This window comes from Pteronotus mesoamericanus, unplaced genomic scaffold, assembly GCF_021234165.1.
Source record: "Pteronotus mesoamericanus isolate MK-2021 breed Mesoamerican mustached bat unplaced genomic scaffold, CSHL_Meso_final contig_50, whole genome shotgun sequence".
In the NCBI taxonomy this organism is placed as follows: Eukaryota; Metazoa; Chordata; class Mammalia; order Chiroptera; family Mormoopidae; genus Pteronotus; species Pteronotus mesoamericanus.
In genome coordinates this window covers 18,405,764-18,424,481 of record NW_026555186.1, presented here as the reverse complement: position 1 = coordinate 18,424,481, position 18,718 = coordinate 18,405,764, and the positions used below count along the sequence as shown (strand labels likewise).

Sequence of the window (18,718 nt, the reverse complement as noted above, 5' to 3'; positions counted from 1 at the left end):
GTATATATTTTTTACTCTTCTCACTTATGATAAAATTGTAAAAATTTATCCATACATTTTATCCATCTGTCACTTAGTTATCTAGTCTTCTGGATTGGCCTTCTCATTTTAGCTTTGTTCTCCTACTTTATCTTCATCTTTTTATTTTACTTTCTGGGATATTTCCAAAATTCTACCTTCTGTATCCATCGTCTACTTCATTTAAACCCTCTTCATATCTGTTATCATAATTTTCATTTCCAAAAGGTTGTTTCTTTGTTCTCGGAGTGATTTATATTTAACATAGCACCATATTCTTCTTTTATCAATTTAACAGTTTCTCTAATTTTCTGAACATCTCGGTCATAGGAGAGGCTTTCCTTGCCTTGCTGATATTCCCTGGCTGTTTGCTCAAACCAGAAGTCATCTACAAGAAAGCTGACTAGAAACTGTGCACGTGCATGTAGCTTGTTGACTTGTTCATCAGAGGGCGAATGAACTGGGCCTATTCCTTGGAAGATTCCCAATGTCAAAATCTTAGTTCTTTTTTCTCTCCCAGAGAAGATTTCTGTTTTTCTACCAGGTGTATGTTCTTTGACAGCCAACAGACTGGGAGCTGAGAAGGGCAGGGGATATTGCTTTGCAAAGTAGGAAAAGAATAAAGAATAATTGCTTCATTAACACACTGTCAGTGAAGCCTTAACCCTCTCTGCACTTTCACCTTCCAGAGATACCTGGGTCTTGGGTGTCTCTGGAATGTGATTTTGCAATGTAAATTGAGTTTCTGTTCCCTTCTCTTCAGTGACAGTTCAGGATTGCTTTCTCTAATCTGCTAAGTCAGTTCCTATATACTTTCAGCCTCTAAAATTTTGAGACTATTGTCTTCCTTCTTGTTCTCTCTTTTGTTTTAGGTTTGTGCCTTTAAGCTTTTTAAAGGATTGTCAGATCAATTCAACAAGCATGTATCGAGCACCTATCATGTGCCAAGTTCACAGATCCATCACAACATTAATGGATTTATGGGCTCTGGGCTGTTATTAAATGCTGAACTGGAATGACGGATGCTTCTCAAGTCTTTATTGTTCTCCTGGTAACCACTGGGCTACTTCCTCCAGCTCTGAGGTCCTTTGTTTATTTATTCTTTTCTCTCTAGGGTACTATTAATTCTTTTCTTCATCTTCTATTGAGTGAAAACATCTTTTCTCATCTTAAATTTCCTTTTAGATTTAAGGACATAACCTATTTCTGAGTCTGTGTATTCTGTCTACATAAAAATGTCTCCTGTACCAATCTGGAATAAATAGAGAGGATTTTAAACTCTGTCTTGTAAGAAAAATTACTTCCAATTTGTGTTCTAGCTAAAAACAGATCCTCCTCCCCGCTTCTCCTGGGCAGTGCCCTGACTGTTCCTGTGTCACAGATCTGGTAACAGTGACTCAGAGCCATTACAGTTAATCACTTAATACATTAAAATGATTATTATTTACTACAGCTCACCACATCCTAGGAATGTTCATATGTGTTGGGCAGTATTGCTTTCTGGAGGCACAGTGTCTGAGTTTCAACTCTACCAGTTATTAGCTCTGTGATTTTGTACAAATTACATTGTCATGCTTAATTTCTTCACCTGTAAAATGAGGAAGATAATGGCACCTCCTTTAAATGACAGCTTTTTCTTCTGCAAAATGAATATAATAATAATATCTCCTCCAAAAAACCTTTTTGAAAATTAGATGACTTACTACATGTTAATTCCTTAGTATAGCACTGGGTGCATAGTAGGCATCTTGTGCTATCTATTATCATTCTTATTATATTATCATTTTTCCTATCCTCATCCCACTGAACAAATTAGGAAATAAAAGTTCAAAGAAATCCATTAACAGTACAGCCAGAATGCAAACTCTGGCAATCCTGATAATACTAACACCTTTGTTTAGAGTGTCAATATAGCATGTGTCCACTTTAAAATGTGGTTCTTTTTAGTGTTATTAGTATTTATTAATTGCCAATTATGTACTAGACAGCATGGAGTTTAAATAGAATACAATGGACCCAGGTGGCAGGAACATTTCTCAAATGGATGAGAAGAGAAAGCAAGGAGGAGTCCATGCAATGGAGCTGCCTGCCACAGGCGTCAGGGCCTGGGTGGGCGAGGAGCGCATCCCCGCAGGCTGAGCTGGAAGGCGAGGGGCCGCGCAGCCTGGGCAGGATGTCAGAACCCAAGAGGGTGAAGAGGGCATCTGTGTGGGCAATGGGGCTGCACTGGCAAAGGGAGACTGGTTAGTACATACAGGAGAATTAATTCAATTAATTAATTAATTAAAGATAACGGGAGACAGGTTTTTCACCGTCAGAGAAGGGGAATTTTAATATGAAAAAGAAGAAAGTTAAAATTGACTTTGTGGTGTTGTATTGGAATTGAGTGTACTGGTACAAACTCTATATCCTTTCTAGAAATAGTTTATAACCTTTCCATAAGAAAATTCCAAGATTATACGACTTCAGAGTAAAATTTTCCAAACCCTTAATAAAGAAATAATAACAATTCAAAAAATTCAAAAAATAGAAGAGAAAATACTTCCCAACTCATTCTATGAGGCCAGCATTACAATACCAAAAATCAGACACAGATATTACAATAAGAGAAAATTCCTAACTGATATCCTTCAGGAACATAGATGCAAAAATTCTAAACAAAACAATGGCAAATCAAACCAAATAATATATTAAAAGGATAGCATATCATAACCAAGTGGGATTTATCCCAGAAATACAGGGTTGGCTTAATATTAGAAAATCAATCAATGAAATTCATCATGTTAACAAACTAAAAAAGAAAAATACATGTTTATCTCAAGAGACACAGAAAAGACATTTGACAAAATTCAACTGAGCTTCTGCTACTATCCTGTCAAGGGAAGCCTCCGTTGAGAATCACAGTTTTAGAAGGAGTAACATATAGACAGTTGTCTACTCTGTTCGTGAAGATACACAAAAGTGGGGCTCTACAGGCATTCTTACTGCATGCTGCTTACATCCTCACTTTGTTACTTCTTTCCTAAACACATTATGTTACATATAGTTTAACTCAGTGTTTCACAAACTCTGTTCCTTGAAACACTAGTGCCCTTTAAAATAAAAGGCCCTTCTTGTATCCCCAAGATGCGCACTAACATGGAAAGTTCTCACTCCAGGGAAGAAACAATATTCAAAATTCTTTTTCTTTCATGTGAACTTCAGTTATTGCTGTCCTATCAGGCAAATTATTCTATATTTGCTCCCAAAGCACTTTATTTATACCCACCCATCTATTCTTGCTTATATATTGAATAACATTTATAGGGGTTCAGAAAATAGCATGGGTAGAGCAGTCCGGGACGACCGCATGGAAGGGGAGCTGTTTTCGACTCTGGCCTGCAGCCGGTGTGGCCTCCTGTAAGCACCACTTCTCTTATGGCTCTCTGCTGCTTGCATACGGTGCTGCGCATGCCAGCTCTACACTACACCACGGAAACTGGCACTTTTTGCAGCTACTATCTTTTTACTATTTTTCAACTTCATAAAAGAATCTACAATTTTTTTTCCAGATTTATAAAAACAATAAGTTGTCAAGAAAATATTTCAAAATCTCAAAGATATCCGTCAAAACGATACTTTAATTGGACTTGTAGAGGCACGTTAAGGGGGCTTCTCTCCAACTCCCAAGAGAAAGCCATGCAGAAAAATGAAATTTCTACTGGTGTTTGCTAACTGCTAGGGTCTGAATGTTTGTGTCTCTCCCGAAATTTGTATTTTGAAATCTCAACCCCAAGGTTATAGTATTAGGAGGCAAAGCTTTTGGGAGGTGATTAGGTCACGAGCAGGATCAGTGCCCTGCTGAAAGAGACCCACTTTTCTACCGTGTGAGGCTACAGCAAAAGGAAAGCTGTCCATGACCAGGAAGCAGGCCCTCGCTAGACACTGAATCTGCCAGAGCCCTGATCTTGGATTTTTCAGCCTCCAGAACTGTAGGAAATAAATTTCTGTTGTTTATGATACACCCAGTTTATGATACTTTGTTATAGTAGTCCAAACAGACTAGGACACTAATGTAGTGTTTCTTTCTATAAGCACGGGAAACACATTAAAGGGAATTGTGTCTTGTGAGAGGTGAGTCTATAAAGAAGCCGGCCATCAAGTCATAAACCTACCACAAAAAAACAAAATAAAATGGGAAACCCAGTGGAGCATTTTCCTTTTGTGGGTCCAGGGGATTGGTGACTTACTCTTTGTGCTAAGTTCTGTGCATCCTGGAAGCAAATAGTTTAAATAAGGTAGTAATATATTTAAGAGCACCTTTTGAAAGTTACAATCCCCAAGGAAGACAAACCATATGAATCTTTTCATTGCAAAAAAGAAGTCAAACATATCTGTTACAGCAAAGGAGCAAAATGAATTGTGGTGTGAGTAGTATGCTGAATTCACAAGAAGCAGCATTTTCTGCTTCTAGATATGTTATTTTTCTATTAAAATGTCTTTCTTCAACACTTGAAATAGTTTTTGAGTGAGTTGTAAAGGGTTCATGTGAACTGCATTAGGCCAATGGTCATTTTGTGTAAATAGGAACAAGACTTCAGCTAACCCAGAATAGTGTGACAAATATTTTGACTCTTCTGCTAAAGCTTTAGAATGAAGCCCACCCATATAATCAGGGAGATAATTAAATCAATTTACCATGACCTGCCTTACCTGGCAAAATCAAGCCTAGCCCTACAATGCAGATGCTTTGAAGCACAGAACCATCAGAAGCGATAAACTTGCACCTTAGTGTACTTTCTATTTTGTCTTCCATTTCAAAAAGGAAACAAAAGGCTCAAATTATAACTTTAAAAGGACATGTAAGAATATGGTAAAAAAAAAAAAATAAGGGGAAAACAGATTATTATATTGGCTCATCCAAAATAGTATTTTCTATCTTTCAGGAAAGAGGATTTTGAAACAGGAAAAAAAATAATTAAATTAAGCTAATCCACTCCTGCCCTTGTTAATGGATCTGCTTCTTGGCAATTATACCCTTTGTACAAGTAATTTCGCTCTAGAGTATATTTACCAAGGGAATGTATATTTAGTGGAGACTCAACATCTTTCCAGCATTGCCGTGGTCTCTGTGAAGAATGTAAAAGAAATGTAAGATACACTCTCCACCCTCTAAGGACATTTCATCCTGGTAGTTTTAGAATTCTAGAAATAATGGCAGAGGTACCTTACAAACTAAAATATTTTGTTTTCCTGATGAAAATACCTGTAGACATGAATCTTAAGCACAGTTACAATCCTGGACATCTATGTTTTTATTTACCTGGATGGAAATGACTATCTCTGTGCGTAGAGAGCACCTACCACCTTAGCATAACCAGAACAATGGCTGTTCCCTTTCATTACACAACTGGCTCACTACATCTGCATTTAAGAAAAGACAGTTTCATTACATCATGTGCAAAGAGATAGCGTAAGGATAGCCATAGCAACAGTATGTATAGTAGGTGCAAACTGTAAACAACCCAGATGTCCAACACAGAAGAATAAATAAATTGTGGTACATTGATACAAAAGACTACTACAAAGCAGTGAGAATGAACAAACTGCAGCTACGTTCAGCAACGTGGATAAAAAATGGAAGAAGCAAGACTAAAGTAAAGAATACAGCAAGTGTGATTTCATTTATGTTAAGTTGCCAAACAGAGAACGCTGGGCTATATGGATGTTTCTGGTGCATATGGTACACAGTCAAGTGTAGAGAAAAGATTCTCTAAATCTTTTGTATCAGTTTTGTATCTCTAAATCATATTGTATCCCAATATGAATCTCGGTAACAGACTGATAACATCAAACTCGGATGTGTTATACGAGAAAGAAACTGGGTTTGCTAACTGCCCACCTCTACACTCCAGAGTAGATTCTCTAAAATGAACACAGAAAAATCTGTACAGCAACTTTATTCTTCCCTGTGTGATCATTATTATTCTATAGCTCCTGGGTGGGTCAAAACAGTTTTACATTTAAGAATACCTGAATCTGATCTGTGCTCCTAGAAGCGAAATTTCATTTTTCAAAATCAATACCACAAAGTAGTGTTCTGGTGGAAAGAATGTAGAAGCAATAGGTTCACTTTTGGATCTTCCAAAGGTTTACCCACTGCATGGCTTCCTGCAAGCAAATCTTGATCCAAAGTTTGGTAAAATAACCAATACTGCTTAAGTCATATGTGGTCAACACTCTGTCTATTTAATCTAATATCCAGAATCAAGGCCTTAAAGGCAAAATAATTATTTGCCTCTATTAATCCTGGCAAAGATAAACACTCAAAGAAAATGGCTGTTTCTTTTTAGGCTGGTCTTTATTTCATCCTGAGATAATACTTCCTCTAACTGTTGTTTTAAAATAAGGCAACTAGGGACAAATTCTGCAAGGAAGGAAGAAAAAAAGATTTAGAACAATCTTATAATGAAGTTGCATTACTTTACCTAAGTAGTATGCACATTATAGCCCACCCGTTGGCTCAAAAATACTATGGGTCAAATGGTATTCCCCCAAATACTGTCAGAACATGATATTATAGACCATAACTGGTAACTCTGGTTCCCAACAGCACTGTTATAAATGGGGTGACACTGAATTTGAATTTCTTAAAATACCACTCACATTCAAACACAAATTCTAAGACTTACTTCAAAATCAAATCTCATTGTGTTAGGATTAGTTACCATTTGGCTTATATATACCACAGTTGCCCTCACTTGTAATGAAATAAGAGAGACACTCAGTACATAACATTTTTTTTATGGAGCAGAAGCAAATGTGTTCTAGGACAAAATGTAAACTCATATATTTTAAAAAGCATTTAAGAAAATGCTTAAAATTAACACCACCTTACATCTGTAACTAAAATTTATTTACTTATCTATCTACCTACCTATCTATCTAGTCACTGTAATTTAAACCCAGGCCTTCCGATGGCATAGCTGGTAAGCTTCCAACACATCACAACTGTCCTTGGTTTCCTTAAATCTTCATATGAAAAACATTATTTTAGCAAGTACCTGCAACATCTCAGTCTTTTGGTTTTAATAAGACAACACATGTTCTCATTTATTTCTACGACCCTTCCCAAACGATTAGGTGTAGAATAAAATCAGAGTTAAAAAAATACATTTTTAAAAAAATTTGGTTTTATTATTTATTGGTTTTTGAGAGCGGGGAAGAGAGAAACATTGATTTGTTGTTCTACTTAAGAATTTATTGGTTGATTCTTGTATGTGCCCTGACCAGGGATCAAATCTGCAACCTTGGCATATTGTGACGCTGCTGTAACCAACTGAGCTGCCTGGCCAGGGCCATGCATTTTATAAGTTTTAAGCAACCTTTTCCCTGAAGAAATATTATGAGGAATTAAATCACATATTAGATGGCAGCCATATGCCTTCTTTTCCCACTCTTCAGAAGTAGTCAGTGACCAAAGAGTAAGATAACCAAAGCAAGACTAGGTTCTAGAGCCTGCTCATGGTAGTACAGATGACTGTAATTGAACACTAGAACAAAAATTAAGTATAATTGGTTTCTAAATCAAATATAATTTAACAGACTACCTAAACCTGGCTCACACTGTTCACCTCACCCTGGTGATTCCGAGGCCCTGCTCCACCCAAATTTCAGGCCCATCCAAGCTGTTAGCAGTGGTTTTTCTATACTAATACCTGTCTTGGTTCATGCTTCAGATTTTCCTAATATCTCTCAAACAAGCAGCATCTGGCCTCAGTGTGCTCTGTACCTCTCCCAAGTAGATCTAGGCCCAGCACTAGCAGCAGCTGGCCTTACTTCACAGCTTGGCCTCACCTGGGCCCTCCAAGCCCAACACAACTAGCAGCCATTTGCACATTGCTTTGTAGCTCATGCCGTGTGGCCTTAGGCAGAACAGAGGTGGTGGCTGACTTTGGCCTGCAACTCACAAGAGGCCCCAGGGCCAGTGTACCCAATGGACAGCTTCAGACCACATCAAAGCATCACCGCCCAACCGCCTCCACAAGTGACACACTCAAGGGGCAGGCTCAGTGGGCATGAAGCCCTGCTGAATAAGTCCTGCTCTGTGGGGTGGGACCCTGCACAACTGATCCTCCATGGTGGTCAGAGGTTGATAGTTGCACCAGTCCTTGCAGTTGACTGGCCTCAGGATAAATCCCTCCCACTGACATGCCAACAGCAATTAAGACTCAACTACAAGAGGAGGGTATACATAGACCACATGGGGGGCACACCTTGGGCACCCAACTTGGCTGATCAGGGAGGCTGTGCCACTGGACCCTCCAGGATACCTATGTAAGGCTAATTGACAAAGCCCAGGAGACATAACAGCTCCACCTAATAAATAGAAACAAACACAGGGAGGCTGCCAAAATGAGGAGATAAAGAAATGTGTCCCAAATGAAAGAACCAAACAAAACTCCAGAAAAAGAACTAAACAAAATAAAGACAAGCAATCTACTATAGGCAGATTTCAAAACACTGGTTATAAGGATGCTCAATGAACTTAGAACCTCAACAGCCTAAAAAGAACCAGTCAGAAATGAAGCATTTACTAACTGAAATGGAGGATAACTTACAGGGAATCAACAGTAGAGTAGATAAAGCTGAGAATCAAATCAGTGGTTTGGAATATGAGGAAGAAAACACACTCATTCGGAACAGCAAAAAAGAAAAAAGAATCCAAAAGAATGAGGATAGTGTAAGGAGTCTCTGGAACAACTTCAAGCATATCAACATTCACATCACAGGGGTGGCCAGAAGGAGAAGAGAAAGAGCAAGAAATTTAAAACCTATTTGAAAAAATGATGGAAAACTTCCCTAAACTGGTGGAGGAAATAGACATACAAGTCCAGGAGGCACAGAGAGTCCCAAACAAGATGAGCCCAAAGAGGCCCACACCAAGACTCATCATAATTAAAATGCTAAAGGTTAAAGACAATGAGAGAATCTTTATTTTTTAAACAACTTTCTTTCTTTCCTTTTTTAAAGCTTTTATTTATTTATTTTAGACGGAGGGGAAGGGAAGGAGAAAGTGAGGGAGAGGAACATCAATGTGTGGTTGGTTCTCACATGCCCCCCACTGGGGACCTGGCCTGAAACCCAAGCATGTGCCCTGACTGGGAATCAAACCAGTGACCATTTGGTTCACAGGCCAGCACTCAATCCACTGAGCCACACCAGCCAAGGCCAAAGAGAGAATCTTAAAAGCAGCAAGAGAAAAGCAGAGTGTTACCTACAAAAGAGTTCCTGTAAGACTATCAGCTGATTTCTCAACAGAAACTTTTCAGTCCAGAAGAGAATGGCAAAAATATTCCAAGTGACGAAAAGCAAGGACCTACAACCAAGATTACTCTACCCAGCAAAGCTATCATTTAGAATTGAAGGACAGATAAAAAGCTCCCCAGAAAAAGAAAAGCTAAAGAAGTTCATCACTACCAAACCAGCATTATATGAAATGTTAAAGAGTCTTCTTTAAGAAGAAATAAAAAATATGAACAATAAAATGGCAATACATATCTATTAACAATTTAAAAAACAAAATAAACGAAGCAAGCAGAACAGAAACAGACTCGTAGATACAGAGAATATTTTGATGGTTGCCAGATGGTAGAGGGTTGCAGGGATAGGTGAAAAAGGTGAAGGGCTTGGGAAGTACAAATTGGTTGTTACAGAATAGTCATCATAACTACCTGTGGTGTCAGATGGATATGATTTATTGGGATAATCACTTAGTAAGTCATGCAATGTCTAATCACTGGGGTGCACACCTGAAACTAATGTAATAATGTATGTCAACTGTAATTTAAAAATAAAAATGATTTTAACATGAAAAAATAATATGGTTTAAAATTAATTACATATAGCAAGCAGCTTACTTGTTAATTCATTAAAGTCAAGATCACACTTATTCAGATAATTTCAACCATCCAGCAGCTTCAATTGCAATTTTACTTTCTTAAATTAATCTCTCAAGATACATATAGGCATATAGCAAATCATCCTTTTACTGTGTTACACCATTAGCTTTAAAATTTTATAGGCCAGCAATGGTGGTTATTTGTACAAATGCTAGAGTTATGATAAAGGGTGTCAACTATGTATATTCAGTCCCTCTGAGTAAACAGTGGTTGTTATATTTAAAATCAAGCTTCCTCAGTTTGTGGAAAGCCAGTGATTGCTAATATAAATAAGTCATGAGCTGTATATGTAAGGAAAATAAAATTTTAAAAGCTCATCTTTGTGTCAAACTGTGCCAAACTGTTTCTTTAAACAAGGCGAATGGATAATTCTCTCTCTGTTAGATATTTTAAAGATGACTAACTCCAAGAAGGAATTCTAAAACAATCACCCAAAGCATGACAAAAATGTCACCCTGGTGGACCAGAGTTTCATAAAACTAACTGTTTAAGAAGCTCTTAGTGTCTGAAAATAAAATGGAAAAAACCTGAAATAAAAAATTTTTATTTGGAAAAAGTACAAATAAAAATTATTTTTTTAAAATTTGCAAATCAACAATTTTACAACCGCCTCCGGTCTTCGTTCATCGTCACCTATCAGTGATTAAATTTCCTCTCATTCTGTGTCTCTGCTTAGGCTCAAAGTTGGCAAAATTGATGGTGAATCTGCACAGCAGAAGACCTCCCGCCAAGGGCAGGGTGGGGAGAATATGAGAAGCCAGAGCTGTGCTCTCTTCCCATCATGAAGTAACAGTTGTCTAAATCTGTAGTTCCCAAGCTTGTCTGCACATTCTAATGACATGAGGAATCAAAACTCTCATGCCCCACCCCCAGAAAGTGTTATCTAATTGGTCTGGGGTGAGGTCTGGGTTCCAGGTGTTTCTAATATGGAGAGAAATTTAGAAACAACTGGTCTATATTCTTTTAAATTTTTATCTTAATTTTTTTTGACAAATTAGGTTCATGTCCATTTTAGCATACTCAGTTTCATAGATTTTGGGAATCTATGGAAGTATCACTTGTTCTGAAATAGTCCCACAACTGTAAATCCATGGAGCTAAACCAAAACTCAAAAGCAGAAAGTAAAACCTAATTTTTTATCATTGTCAAAGGAATAAAAGAAGGAAGACTAAGGGCATGAATATGTTTCTTCATGACAAGAATTACTAGACTATGGATAATTTTTCAAATCCAAGCCCCAGAAACTTTGTTTGCTATTCTAAAACCAAAAGGAAGAATTAGGGAACACTGCTTACAATAACCTGAGTCGAAGCAATGATCTGGCTTTGTGTGACCTGTTCCAGCTTTCCACTTTATCAGATGGAGGAGAGGCACCTTCTGGAACGAGGCACAAGGAACTGGGTCTTACACATGAATAAAGCTGTGGAGATACTAAACTCATTAACATTCTTGTTGGCAGGAATCAAAATGACTTAGAGGCAGCCAAGTTGAATTACAGGTTTGATTTACTTAAGAGAAACAAGTTATGCAGACATAAGCATTTTTTTTTACACCAGCCTGAGGGTGGGCTTGACGATGAGACAGAGTGTAATCCTTGCACGACAAGACTCAGTTGTATTTCCCCGTGGCAGGAAGCAAGAAAATAGTTTTAAAGGTTCAAAATTGTCAGTTTATCAATAGCAATAATGGAAATTCTAGATATCTTTGTTCCTTAACATAAAAAAAAGCATCCACAATGTATGAATATATGGGAACTGGGAAGCACATATGACAGTGTCAGGGATTCACAATAACGATGTGTAACTTTGCTCTGATACACGGGGTTAACATGCTTTAAATAGACTCAAGTACTGAGCTGAGTGTATTGCTTCTCTGAAATTAAAACAATGACCAGATCATAAAGAGGATATGCGGATGTCACCATCCAAACCCTTCCTACCTCATGACACAACGTAATCTGATGTCAGTTCAAAATTCTACTAATAGTTGGGCAAACCAAGGCATTACTCACCTAAATGGGAAGTGGGGCAAAGGTGTCTAAGGAGAAACATGTAGTGTGAGTGGATCAAATAGTGAAAAGCAGCATGTACGGTTCAATTTTAAAGGTTTCTTTGGTTATGGAAAATAGATTGCTTTCCAAAAGCCAACACAACTAATGCTGAAGATCTCCCAAGTCTTGCTGAAAGCTAACTGCCAATCACCAAAACACATGGAGACAAAATAGAATCAGTAATTCTTCATCTGCTCATTGGAACTGAAAAAATACTGAGGAACTTTTTAAAATAATGAGGCCTGGACCTCACCCCAGACCAATTCAAACTGAATTTCTGGGGGCAAAGCTCAGGCACTTGTATTTCTTTATAACTCTGCTAATTTGAATATTGTTAGTGGTCGGAAACCACTGTGCTAAACCAGTTACCTGGAAATGCTAACTAGAACTGTACCAGAAAAACGTTTGAGGGTCTTTTGTGGTTTTTTATTTTTTAGAAAGGACACTGTATTAGTTATCTATGGCTGAGTAACAAATTATCCCTGTATTTAGCAGCTTAAAAAAAACCAATACGTATTACCTCTCAGTTCCTCTTGGGCAGGAAGCTGGGCCTGGCAGGGCTCAGGGTTTCCCACAGCCTGCGTGCATGCTGTCCAGCAGGGGCTGCTGTCATCCCCAGCGGTGACAGGAAGAGCCTGCAGCCAGGCTCACTCCCATGGTCTTGGGAGTGTTTGGTTTCTCACTGACAGGTGGCCAGGAGCCATTCTTATTCCCCCTGCCTGTCTGTAGGGCAGCTCACGGCCTGGCAACTGGCTTCCATTAAAGTGAGAAAGACGGTGAGCAAGATGGAAGCCAGGCTCTTTCTGTAGCCTGATCTTGGAAGTGACATCCCATCACTTTGGCCATATTCTGTTCCTCAAAAGCATGCTATTAGGTCTAGCCCAAACTCAACGGGAAGAGATAAGACAAGGGCGTGGAGCCGGGACATGGGTATCATGGGAGCCATTTTAGAAGCTGCCTACCACAGACATTTAATGATGCTTGGCTAAAAAAGTAACCTACTTTCAAGAATCCCCACCAGACTGTCTTAGCATTAGGAATATGCATTAGTTTCCTTGTAAAACTGATCCAACCTGCTTTGACAGAGATGAAGTGAAAGTAAACTGACAGGTGCACTTTCCAATAATAAATTTATATTTTGTTTCATTAGAAGTTTTATCTAACTATAGATACATTCAGTTAAGGCCATTTGTCAAAGCAGGTCAGCTTACATAATTCCAGCCTTCACATGGCCTTATGAATTAGGTCAACGTGCTTTGCAAAGATTAAAAGTGCTCCTCTTTCTTTTCCCAAACATTTTCCCAGTTATACAAGTTCAAGGAAAACAGGTCAGCTTAGGATTTAATATAAAATTTGTTTTTAGTGAAGAGCACATTAACAGTAAGTCTAAAGGTACAATAACCCCCCCTCAAAAAAAAATGTGTTAATGTACTGACTTCATGCTGATGAAAGTAAATAATTTTAAGTTTACCTCTCATTTTGGAGGGAGAAGCCAGTGTATATAACAACACTGAATACTGGTCTCTTTAAGCAAAATTTAAGCATTCCTCAAAGATATCATCAATACAAAAAGATTCGTTCATCTTTGGACAGGTTACCATTCAATGCTATCATGGCAAGTTGAAATTGCTTGAAAATATTTAGCAAACTATACAAAGTATTAAAAGCAAAAAGAGGTTGATTTCTGGCCAAGATGGAGAGGTAGGTAGATACACTTTGCCTCATCACACAACCAAAAGGACAACAACAAATTTGAACTGTATGGAAGTCCAACAACCAAGGAGGTAAAAAATAAACATTCATCCAGACCAGTAGGAGGGGTGGAGATGTGCAGTGGAGAAGAGAGGACGTGTGGCAAGGTGGTGGCTGGCATACTGGGTGGTCCCGTATTCAAGTGGGGATAAACCAGGAGGAAGAGCTGGGGAGTGAGACAGACTCCACAACCCAGGGTTCCAGTGAGGGAAAAGCCTCAAACTCTCTGACTGTAAAAAGCTGTGGGGGCTGCGGCAGCGGAAGAAACTCCCAGACTCACAGGAGAGTCCACTGGAGAGACCCACAGGATCCTAGAATGTACACAAACCCACCCACCTGGAAATCAACACTAGAAGGGCCGAGTTTATTTGTGGGTAGCGGGGGAAGCGACTGAAAGCCGGCCGAGCGCCAAACAAGCAGCGTTGTTCCCTCTCAGATCCCCCCTCCCTCACACAGCTTCACAACGCAGTGACCTATGTTGCCCCAGCCTGGTGAATACCTAAGGCTCCACCCTTTCCAACATAACAGATGCGCTGAGACAAAGAAATATGGCCCAAATGAAAGAACAGATCAAAGCTCCGAAAGTAGAACTAAGCGATAAACAGATAGCCAACATATCAGATGCAGAGTTCAAAACAATGTTAATCCGGATGCTCACGGAAATGGTTGAGTATGGTTGCAGGATGGAAGAGAAGGTTAAGACTATGCAAAGTTAAATAAAGAAAAATATACAGGGAACCAACACTGAGGGGAAGGAAACAGGACTCGAATCAATGACTGGGAACAGAAGGAAGAGATAAACATTCAACTGGAACAGAATGAAAAGACAAGAATTCAAAAAAATGAGTAGACACTTAGGAACCTCTGGGACAACTTTAAACATTCCAGTGTCCGAATCATAGGAGTGCCAGAAGGAGAAGAGGAAGAGCAAGAAATTGAAAACTTATTTGAAAAATAATGGAGAACTTCCCCAGTCTGGCCAAGGAAATAGCCTTCCAGGAGATCCAGAAAGCTCAGAGAGTCCCAAAGAAGTTGGACCCAAGGAAGCACACACCAAGGGACATCATAATTACATTATCCAAGATTAAATATAAGGAGAGAATCTTAAAAGCAGTGAGAGAAAAGGAGAGTTATCTACAAAGGCGTTCCCAAAAGACTATCAGCTGGTTTCTCAAGAGAAACCTTACAGGCAAGAAGGGGTTGGCTAGAAGTACTCAAAGTCATGAAAGGCAAGGGCCTACATCCAAGATGACTCTATCCAGCAAAGCTATCATGTAGAATGGAAGGGCAGATAAATTGCTTCCCAGATAAGGTCAAGTTAAAGGAGTTCATCATCATCAAGTCCTTATTATATGAAATGGTAAAGGGACTTATCTAAGAAAAAGATCAAAAACTATGAACAGTAAAATGGTAACAAATTCACAACTATCAACAACTGAACCTAAAAAACAACAACAAAAAAACCCCTAAGCAAACAACTAGAACAGGAACAGAATTACAGAAATGAAGATGGTGGGGGAGAATGAGGGAAATGGTACAGGGAATAAGAAGCACAATTGGTCGGTACAAAATAGGCAGGGGGAGGTTAAGAATAGCACAGGAAATGGAGAAGCCAAAGCACTTATACCTACGACCAATGGACATGAACTGAGGGCGGGGGGGGGGGGAGGCAGGAGACGCACAAAGGAGGGAGGGTGCAGGGCAGAAGGAATAAAGGGGAGAACAAAATGGGACAACTATAATAGCATAATCAATAAAACATATTTAAAAAGACAAAAAAAAATTCTCCTTAAGGCACAAATGACTTTGTATCCTTGAACATGAAGTTCATAGCACATTTGCACAGGATCCTGAACTTTTATATTCCAACTACAAAATGCCATCTCTCCAACATCAGTTAGTTTTTCGTACAGAAAGTGCTAGCCTTCCAGATTAAGAGTACTGTCTTTGTGATAGCATGTTTTTCCTTGAACCATTTTCTAAATATTTGTTCAAATATTAGTAGCTCGTAAAACCTGATGTGATTTTTGAAAGGCTATGATCATAACGCAAGGTTATAAAAGATGTAATTGTGCTTTAAGTACTTTATGCATGGGCAGAAGTGACTTATGAACAATCTATTGTAATTTGCTTTTACAATGATTAAACAGCACCTTTGAGAGGAAATCTGCCCTTTCCTTCAGCTGAGGTGGCAATTCTTAGTGACATTATTATATTCACTAAGACTGGGACAATAAAGCCATGATCAGCTACTATTACCCACCATAACCAATTCTGTGTCAGACACTATGAGTTACAGCAAACATGAGGATTGACGCTAGTGAGCTGGACTGTTGAAGCTCTATAGCCCTTTAAACATTCATTCCCTGAGCCACTCAGTTTTCAGTCTTGACATGCTTATTTGGGGCTTAAGTTTGAGTTTATTAACCTATTTTAAAAGATGGCTCAGATGGCTGCCAAAGTGAGAGAACGGGTAGAAAACAAACGGGACACCTAAAAATCTTGTCAGTTTTCCTTTCACAATAATAAGAGAGCACTTCTAAAATAACCTTTCATGTATTCTAGCCTTGAGCAAATGGGTAAATATATTGATGATAATGACAACCAGGTTTCTTTCTGTTGAGGGAGTTACCAAGGTGGAAAAGGTAAAACTAGAAAGTGGTGATAGCCTAGAATTGAAGGTGTCAGTATGAACTTCGGTTTTCAACAGGTATGGAAGTAGATATAGACATTTGTGTATGATTCTGCCTGCTGAGAGGGCCTAGGAGCAATGACATACCAGCAGCAATGAACAAACATAGCACTCAGCTCTTGGTTCCAGACTGTCATTCTCCACAAGAAAAAACAGGGCTCCTTGAAAATATGGCTGATTCCAGGGCTGGGGCAGAGAAAGTACAAGGTGAACTTGGAACATGTGGCTGTACCAAAAAAGAATAAAGGGCACAAAGAATGATGAGGACATGACACAGTGGGGCTCCTAACACACACAGGGCACATTCTGGGGCTCCTATTGGTCAAATCGGGATAATTAAAACACCTAAAAAAGCAATGACAGTAATGGATTTTAATGTTGACATGAGAATCCTTAAGTCTCTCTGTTATAAATGAAAAACGGGGAAGGGAAACACTTCTTAGAATTTCTGTCAACTAAAAAATATAGGTAGAATGATGGAGTTATAAAATTGGCTACTCACTTCGACAGGGACAGAGAGGAGAGGCGGGTTTAAGTGTCCAACGGTGAAGCATTCCATCTCTGCAGGACCCAGTTACATTCCAAGAGCTGTTTCTCAATGGGCACACAATCATCTGCTGCAGGCGCCATTACGGCTCTGGAATCCCAGGGCCCTGTGATGGGATTCTCCCCCGGACTTGCCATGAGTTCCACATTGCATCTTTCCCACCACTGACACCCCGACCGTCTGCTGAATCACATGGTCCAAGTGTCAGTCAGGGATGCCTGCCCCGAAGCCTGGAGCTGCTGCTGCAGAGCCCTTTCCTGCTCTGGGCCCCTTCAGAACCGGCAGCCTTTCATATCGCTTAGTAGCTCGGTGTGTAAGTGAGAGCATTATTCCTAGTTTAGAACGTGTTGTCTCCAGAAGTAAACGAGGCCTATAAAGTACTCTCCTTCCTTCTTTGTGGTGGGCTGCAAGAGGCAGCAATTTGTCTTTCATTGTGGAGGGGATATCCTGCGCCCCACCCCCCGCCCCCCCAGTGGAAAGCTGGCAACTTTACTGCAATGGCTAGTTCCTGAATCTTGTGTTCACCTCCCACCCTCTGGAGTGCATGTATCCTAGCCAGGCCTTCAGCATACTAGCCACCCCTTCTCATCCATCCAATCAGCATGATGTTGTCAATAAAATGGACCAGTGTGGTGTTCTAAGGGACACGTAGGTGGTCCATATTTCTTCATATTATATTACGACTGAGGATGAGAGCGTTAACACAGCCCTCAGGGAAAACTGTCTAAATCAATACTGTTGACTGTGAACATCAACTGTTTGATACTCTTTTCCAATTGGAATGGAAAAAAAAAAATCCACATTGCCAAATCAATGTCATTCCATGGATGTGAGGCCATATTAATCTGTTCCAGCAACAAGTCCAGCACAGAGCAGCAGCTATGAGCAGGGTAATTACTTGCTTTAGTTAGCAGTAGTCTATAGTCATACACCAGGATCCACCCAGTTTCTTGAGAGGACAGATTAGCAAATTTTAAAAATTGTTTAGGACCAGCACCCCTATATCATTTAGGTTGCACTAATCTAATTATTTCAACGAGATACTGTGTCTGATTTATTACCTTGGCAGGAGTGGGTCGGGGGGGCAGTTTCAGAGGGGTTCATTTGGCAATCCCTGCTATAACTCCTGCTTCACACCAGGGACCTAATGTGGCAGTTCCTCCATTTGCCACATCCACAAATTCCAATTATGCACTTGATGACTAGGAATGACGACTGGGTGAGTCCATGAACCCAGTGGGTCCACTGTGAGACTAACTTGAGCCAGAACACTCGGTCTGGTAGGTTCCCATTCTAACAGGAAGGTCATGATATTGTTTTAGATCTCCAGACATCAACATGGACTCGGATTCTGTGACCAAGAGAACTCAAAACACGTGATTTCTACCCTGTCCCCAATGTACAGTCACTCTAATAAATGGTAATAAAGCCCTGAAAATTCTTAGGTCTGGGAACTAAGCAAGGGATCATGACTTTTTATTGTGGTGACTGCCCTCAGCCCCCTGCCCCTTTATTCTTGCCTTTTATGATAGTAGATGTTAATCAGCACCCTGGTGGACTGCCTATTTTGCCCCAGGGAGACTATGCTCTATTAGCTGTCTCCACAGCTCCTTGTAGGTTAAGCTCCTTTGGCTGTAAGAATGACCTTGCCAGTCATTATGGTAATTGTGGCCTTCTAGCTCCTGGTAGTTAAGCAACACCACCTGGCCTCTGTTACT

At 39.5% G+C, this 18,718-nt stretch overlaps 1 protein-coding gene across 2 annotated transcripts in view; it reads right to left on the bottom strand.

The window, feature by feature from the left end:
* Positions 1–18,718, bottom strand: part of NDUFAF2 (NADH:ubiquinone oxidoreductase complex assembly factor 2) — a 250,622-nt gene that overhangs the window by 51,542 nt on the left and 180,362 nt on the right. The gene's annotated exons all lie outside the window — the stretch shown is intronic.